Source organism: Mixophyes fleayi, chromosome 1 (genome assembly GCF_038048845.1).
Source record: "Mixophyes fleayi isolate aMixFle1 chromosome 1, aMixFle1.hap1, whole genome shotgun sequence".
In the NCBI taxonomy this organism is placed as follows: Eukaryota; Metazoa; Chordata; class Amphibia; order Anura; family Limnodynastidae; genus Mixophyes; species Mixophyes fleayi.
Genome location: NC_134402.1, coordinates 221,742,333 through 221,750,636, shown reverse-complemented (window position 1 = coordinate 221,750,636; position 8,304 = coordinate 221,742,333).

Here is an 8,304-nt window from a genome sequence, read left to right as displayed (position 1 = left end):
ATAAATGTACTGTTGTACTTTTCTAACTGCATTTGCCTGAGTGACTAATAAGAACTTTAGAAGGTACTAGGTAGGCTTCCCTGGCCTAGAAAGGCACCCTTGTGTGGCTAGCCAGAGTGAAGTTGGTAGCACTGGGCCAGAAAACCCAGTATCTTCACAGCCTTCGCGGACGCATGGCTCAAATCCAAGATAGAATGGCATGTATACTGCTGTGATGGACTATCAGACAAATTAAAAAAGGTACAGATATACACCCAGCTCAATTTAGCTGGTGCTGAAGCTGTAGAGGGGGAGTGTTTAGGAGGATCCAGACACACTAATAAAAAAAATTGATGAGATATGCTTACCGGTGAAAAATGTCATAATGGACAGGCATGCATTTAACATTGCTGTGCAGAGCCCCTCTGAAAGCATCCAGTCATATGCTGCCAGACTGAAACTATAAGTGAATTAATGTGAATATGGTTACTTATCAAGTGAGTTTATCAGGGACAGAATTGTGTGTGGGACTTATGATGTTGTCACTCGTACACATCTCCTGTGGGAGAAGACACTGACACTGGACACTGCTATACACATATGCATGTTACATGAGCAGTCCCACAAAGTGCAATCGAGTTGAAAAAAGAGCCTGTTATATGTCACCTCCGGTAACACAAGTAGCAACAAACACGCTGTGTGAATTGCGGCGGTCGCGATTCCTATGAACATCACAAATGTCCTGCTTTCAATAAACACTGCAATGCCTGCGGTAAACAAAATCACTTTGCTCGCTGGTGCAGGTCCAAGCCCAAAGCTGATGACAGACAACACTAGAGTGCACGTTCCAGCAGCCTGTCGCGCCGAGTCCATATGGTAGATACACCGCAAGAAAACAATCCTGACACCAGTCTTCACTGTGAGAGGGCTGAAAAGGGTGAAATATTTACCACCATAGTTGAGAAGGAGACAAATAACGGCATCAAAATTAAAATTGACACTGGCGCCAAATGTAATGTCATATCACGTGAACTCCTCCAACACACAAACCCCAAGACACCTATTGTCACGGGCACTAGGAGTCTTTACCCAGGGATCACCAGATGATAGGCTTACCAGAGCAGTATAGGTGGTAATATGGTACTCTGGTAGCAGGGTGATCACGGAACAGGAAATAGCAGATGATGAGATGCTCAGGAAAGTCTATGACTAGCAGCACTGGCAATATGGAGGTAATAATACACGAGGAACTGTATGGACAAAGGACACGTGAAGGTAGTCAGTGGTCTGCGATAGCAAGTTGTACCACTGCTATAGTGAGGAGGAATGTCCAACAGAAACAAGGAGGTGATGAGAGTCAGCGGTCTGCGGATAGCAAGTTGTACCGCTGTCTGAGTGAAGGAATGGAATCCAAGTGGAGGTATCCGGGGAGTCAGTGGTCTGCGTTAGCAAGTTGTACCACTGAATATATATGTGAGGAGGTGCACGGGGAGAGACTGCAACACAAGATATACACGGGCACCTTAAACTTGATCCACAGTAATATGCACAATATATATATATATGACTGAACAGCACTGCAATAATAGAAAGTCTCTTTAAGTAATCCGGCACGAGATAACACAGTCAAAGATGGCAATAGACTCAGCAGATAGCAAACTCCAGAGGAGAACCAACACAGTCCAGCAAGATATGCAATACACCAGCACAGTCAATGAGAAGTATGCATACCGTGGTTCAGAAGCAGGCAGTCAGACAGGAGTGCAGAGATACCTGAGCGGCAGGAGGCCGGCAGGATACAAAGTCCCTGGATGGGTGAAGCGGTGGTCTAGTAGGTGCAGCGCACAGGTAGGTAGACCAGCAGGGAAACAAGTATACAGGAATCAGTAGAGCGTGGAACTGGACTCCTGGAGGACCCTGGAGAATGGCGATGGTCTAGCAGAGGGGTAAGTAGAGAGACACGAATCCAAATGCTGACAGGCGGGTAGAGACCAGCGGGAACACAGTAAAGCGTGGAGAGCGGATCAGCAGTAGATGGACGAGTAGAGCTGAGGAGTAGCAGCAGCAGGTCTCTGCGGACACACGGAGGTAGCCAATAGCAACCAGCAGGTGCAGTAACGATGGGACTCGAGAGAGCAGAGTAGAACTGGAACTGTTGATCACGGAGAGTAGCGGATAGCAATAGTGGCAGCAGTCTCAAGGAAACACGGGAGAGTTGAGATGAACTGAAGACTGAAGCGCCCAGAGGCAGCGGATAGGAATCAGCCAAACAGTCACGATGAAACACAGACGAGTTGCAGGTTGAAGACTGTAGTGCACGGAGGCAGCGGATAGGAATCAGCTAACAGTCACGATGAAACACAGACGAGTTGCAGGTTGAAGACTGTAGTGCACGGAGGCAGCGGATAGGAATCAGCTAACAGTCACGATGAAACACAGACGAGTTGCAGGTTGAAGACTGTAGTGCACGGAGGCAGCGGATAGGAATCAGCTAACAGTCACGATGATGAACAGGTGAGTGGATGTGGATTGAAGACTGTAGTGCACGGAGGCAGCGATAGGAATCAGCTAACAGTCACAATAATATATGGTAGAGTTGAAGTGGTTAGAAGACTGTAGTGCACGGAGGCAGCGGATAGGAATCAGCTAACAGTCACGATGATACACAGGAGGGTAGAAGTGGTATGGGAACCACAGTAGTAGAAGTGGTTTGGAAACCACAGAGGTAGAAGTGGTTTGGAAACCACAGGAATCAGCAGCGCTGAATACACGAGGAAACACAGGAACACCTTCAGAGACTCATGGGGAATGAGACTCCAAGATCAGGCAACGTGGTGATGACCACAGGTGCTTAATATAGGGAGTGTTGCCTGATCTGCCAATTAAGTTAAAGGAACATACACTGAAGGATTAGAAAGGGCTGCGCATGCGCAGTCCCCTCAGGATGGAGGACGACCACGGTTCCTAAATGTCCGGGAAGAAGCACTCACAGTCCGGTGAGTGACAGTACCCCCCCTTTTAAAGGTGGGCACAGAACGCCTCGAACCGGGCTTGTCCGGATTTTTGGAATAAAACTTCTTCAGAAGGGCAGGAGCATTAAGATCTTCAGCTTTGATCCATGAGCGCTCTTCAGGACCAAAGCCCTTCCAATGGACGAGGAAATGAAGAACTCCTCGCGAAATTTTTGCATCCAATACCTCAGTAATCCTGAAATCCTCCTCCTGATGAACTTGAACTGGCTGCGGTGCTGAGGGAGGAGTCGAGAAATGGTTGATGATGAGAGGTTTGAGCAAGGACACATGGAAGGCATTGGAAATCCGAAGATTCTTAGGAAGAAGAAGTTTAACACATACTGGATTGATAACTTGAATGATCCTATATGGACCAATAAAACGAGGGACGAATTTCATAGATGGGACCTTCAACCGAATATTTTTGGTAGATAACCAGACACGATCTCCAATTTTTAGTGGTGGAATAGCCCGCCTCTTCTTATCTGCGAAAGACTTATATTTGTTAGATGTCTTCTTTAAACAGGTTTTGACCTGAGACCAGATATTTTTGAAGGTCTGACAAGCAGTCTCCACCGCAGGAACTTGGGTGGGCGGGAGGGCAGGAAATTCCGGAAAAGACGGATGGTGACCGTAGACCACAAAGAATGGAGTTTTGGATGATGACTCATGGTACATGTTGTTATGGGCGAATTCAGCCCAAGGAAGCAATTCTACCCAATTGTCTTGATTGGCTGAAGAGAACATCCTTATAAAAGTCTCAAGATCTTGATTGACTCGTTCCGTTTGTCCGTTAGATTGCGGATGGTAAGAAGATGAGAGTGCTAATCGTATGCCCAAGGTTTTACAAAGGGCCCGCCAGAATCTGGAAACGAATTGTACTCCTCTATCTGACACAATCTCAGACGGACATCCATGGATGCGGAAGATTTCTTTAATGAAATGTTCAGCCAGGGTAGACGAGGAAGGTAAACCAGACAGAGGGACGAAATGAGCCATCTTCGAAAATCTGTCTACCACTACCCAAATAGTATTGTGATTCTTACTTGGTGGCAAATCAGTAACGAAATCCATACTAATATGGGTCCAAGGCTTGGACGGAATGGGTAGTGGTCGCAGCAACCCTGCTGGAGTTCTGCGGGAGGATTTGAACTGAGAACATAACTCACAGGAAGCAATAAACTCTTTGACGTCTCTCCTCATTGAAGGCCACCAGTAACTTCGAGAGAGAATCTCAAAGGTCTTGTGTTCACCGGCGTGTCCAGAAAAACGAGAGGCATGGAACCACGAAAGGATTTTCCTCCTCAGAGTAGGAGGCACGAGGGTCTTCCCAAATGGTAGCATTTTGGTGGATGAAGCAGCCAGTGAAATACATTTGGGGTCTAGAATAGCATGGTTAGGAACCTCTTCTACATCAGAGGACGTCACAAAAGCTCGAGATAGAGCGTCAGCTTTCTTGTTCTTAGCGGCTGGTTTGAAGGTTATAATTAATTCAAAATGGGAAAAGAAAAGAGACCATCTTGCTTGACGAGGGTTCAAGCATTGGGCAGATTGCAGATATGACAAGTTCTTATGATCCGTGAAGATCGTCACCGGATGGCGAGCTCCTTCCAACAAGTATCTCCATTCCTCTAATGCAGCTTTGATGGCCAGCAACTCCTTGTCCCCGATTGTATAATTTTTCTCTGCGGGCAGAAGACCCCGAGAGTAGAAGGCACAAGGATGTAATTTTTGTTGCTCCGAGCGTTGGGAGAGAATGGCTCCTAAGCCCACATTAGAGGCATCTACTTCTAGGAAGAAGGGGAGTGTCACATCAGGCTGTCGAAGAATGGGAGCAGACGAGAAGGACTCTTTGAGAATTTGAAAGGCTTGGAGAGCCTCAGATGACCATTGCTTAGTATTAGCCCCTTTCCGAGTCAGGGCCACAATAGGAGATGCAATGGATGAAAAGTCTTGAATGAAGCGTCTATAGTAATTGGCAAAACCTAAAAAACGCTGGATAGCACGAAGAGTAGTTGGCTGGGGCCAATGTAATACAGCATTTACTTTGTCTGGATCCATCTTCAGGCCAACTCCGGAAACTATATACCCCAAGAATGGAATCTGGGGAAACTCGAATGAACATTTTTCTAATTTACAGAACAATGAATTTTTCCGTAGTCTGGAGAGGACCTCTGCCACATGTTGGTGATGAGAAGGCAGGTCCTGTGAAAAGATCAATATGTCGTCCAGGTAGACAACGACACATACATATAATAAGTCCCGAAAGATCTCATTGATGAAGCCTTGGAAAACAGCGGGGGCATTACACAGCCCGAAAGGCATTACTAGATATTCGTAATGCCCATCTCTGGTGTTGAACGCTGTCTTCCATTCGTCACCGGAACGGATTCTAATTAAATTGTAGGCACCACGAAGATCCAACTTAGTAAAGATTCGAGCTCCCTTGATGCGATCGAATAGCTCAGTGATCAGCGGAATGGGATACCGATTCTTGATAGTAATGGCGTTGAGTCCACGAAAATCTATGCAAGGGCGTAGTGATCCATCCTTCTTTTTGACGAAGAAGAACCCAGCTCCAGCGGGAGAGGTGGAAGGTCGAATAAACCCACGCTGGAGATTCTCCTGTATGTACTCAGATGTAGCTTGAGTTTCAGGTAACGAGAGTGGATAGACCCGACCCCTGGGAGGAGTCTTGCCAGGTAGAAGGTCGATCGGACAATCCCAAGAACGATGAGGAGGAAGACGTTCAGACTGAGCTTTATCAAACACATCGGCAAATGAAGCATACTGAGGAGGGAGTCCCGGGGAGGAAGATGAGATGGAAGATTGCTGTACTTTAAGAGGAATAACTTGGGAAAGGCAACGATGGTGACATTCAGACCCCCAAGACGTAACTTGAGGGGTGCGCCAGTCAATCTGGGGAGAGTGACACTGAAGCCATGGAAGGCCTAAGACAATCGGACTTGTCGTAACTGGAAGAATTAAAAACGAAATTTCTTCATGGTGTAGTGCACCAATCTGAAGTGTTACTGGAGACGTACTCTGGGTGATGAGACCATTGATGAGACGTGATCCATCTATAGCCGTCACAGTAATGGGTGTTTTTAAAGTAATCACTGGTAGAGACCATTGATTCACTAGTGATTTAGAAATGAAATTTCCTGCTGCTCCGGAATCAATCAATGACTGTGACTCAAAGGATTTGGTAGCAAAGGAAATCGTAACATCAAAAGCGCAGACTTTAGATTTCATAGACGATGGAGAGGACTCCAGGGACCCTAACTTCACCTCTCCAGAACTAGTTAGGGCCTGGCATTTCCCGATTTCTTAGGGCAAGAGCTGAGCATATGCGTGGAATCAGCACAATAGATACAGAGTCTATTCTTTACTCTCCGTTTCCTCTCTTCTGAAGATAATTTGGAACGTCCTAACTCCATGGGAATCACAGAGGGTGAAGCTGGACGAAATTGAGGGGTTGAACGAAGAGGTGCTTTAACAGAAGTTATTTTCTCAGACTCTCTTTCACGAAATCTCATATCTACACGATGGCAAAGAGAGATCAAATCTTCTAGTGACGAAGGAAGCTCTTGGGTAGTCAGTGCATCTTTAATTTTATCGGAGAGCCCCTGCCAGAAGGCGGCAACTAATGCTTCAGTGTTCCACTGAAGTTCAGAGGCTAAGATCCTAAATTGAATGACATACTGGCCTACAGTATGGGAGCCTTGTCGCAAACGAAGAATGCTGGAAGCAGCGGAGGTCACACGACCTGGTTCATCGAACACACTTCGGAACGTGGAAATGAATTTGGCACTATCTTGTAGTATTGGATCGTTTCTCTCCCACAGAGGGGAGGCCCAAGCCAGGGCTTGTCCAGAAAACAATGAGATAAGATAGGCCACTCTGGAACGATGGGTAGAAAAATTTTGAGGTTGGAGCTCAAAATGGACTGAACATTGGTTAAGGAAACCCCTACAAGTTTTGGGGTCCCCGTCGTACTTTGACGGAGTAGGCAGGTGAAGCGTGGGAGCTGTAGACACCTGGGATGGCACTGGGGAAACGGAGGAAAGCACAGGAGCTTCATTATTAGCTGTAACAGTCTGTCCAGATGTTCCTTGGGAGGTTAACGATTGGTAACATTGAAGTAACAGCTGTTGGCGAGCATCCTGTTGCTCTACACGGCTGACCAGATGCTGCAGCATCTCTTTAGCGGTAGGTTCCGTATCTGGGTCTGTCATGGCCTGATCTTACTGTCACGGGCACTAGGAGTCTTTACCCAGGGATCACCAGATGATAGGCTTACCAGAGCAGTATAGGTGGTAATATGGTACTCTGGTAGCAGGGTGATCACGGAACAGGAAATAGCAGATGATGAGATGCTCAGGAAAGTCTATGACTAGCAGCACTGGCAATATGGAGGTAATAATACACGAGGAACTGTATGGACAAAGGACACGTGAAGGTAGTCAGTGGTCTGCGATAGCAAGTTGTACCACTGCTATAGTGAGGAGGAATGTCCAACAGAAACAAGGAGGTGATGAGAGTCAGCGGTCTGCGGATAGCAAGTTGTACCGCTGTCTGAGTGAAGGAATGGAATCCAAGTGGAGGTATCCGGGGAGTCAGTGGTCTGCGTTAGCAAGTTGTACCACTGAATATATATGTGAGGAGGTGCACGGGGAGAGACTGCAACACAAGATATACACGGGCACCTTAAACTTGATCCACAGTAATATGCACAATATATATATATATGACTGAACAGCACTGCAATAATAGAAAGTCTCTTGAAGTAATCCGGCACGAGATAACACAGTCAAAGATGACAATAGACTCAGCAGATAGCAAACTCCAGAGGAGAACCAACACAGTCCAGCAAGATATGCAATATACCAGCACAGTCAATGAGAAGTATGCATACCGTGGTTCAGAAGCACGCAGTCAGACAGGAGTGCAGAGATACCTGAACGGCAGGAGGCCGGCAGGATACAAAGTCCCTGGATGGGTGAAGCGGTGGTCTAGTAGGTGCAGCGCACAGGTAGGTAGACCAGCAGGGAAACAAGTATACAGGAATCAGTAGAGCGTGGAACTGGACTCCTGGAGGACCCTGGAGAATGGCGATGGTCTAGCAGAGGGGTAAGTAGAGAGACACGAATCCAAATGCTGACAGGCGGGTAGAGACCAGCGGGAACACAGGAAAGCGTGGAGAGCGGATCAGCAGTAGATGGACGAGTAGAGCTGAGGAGTAGCAGCAGCAGGTCTCTGCGGACACACGGAGGTAGCCAATAGCAACCAGCAGGTGCAGTAACGATGGGAC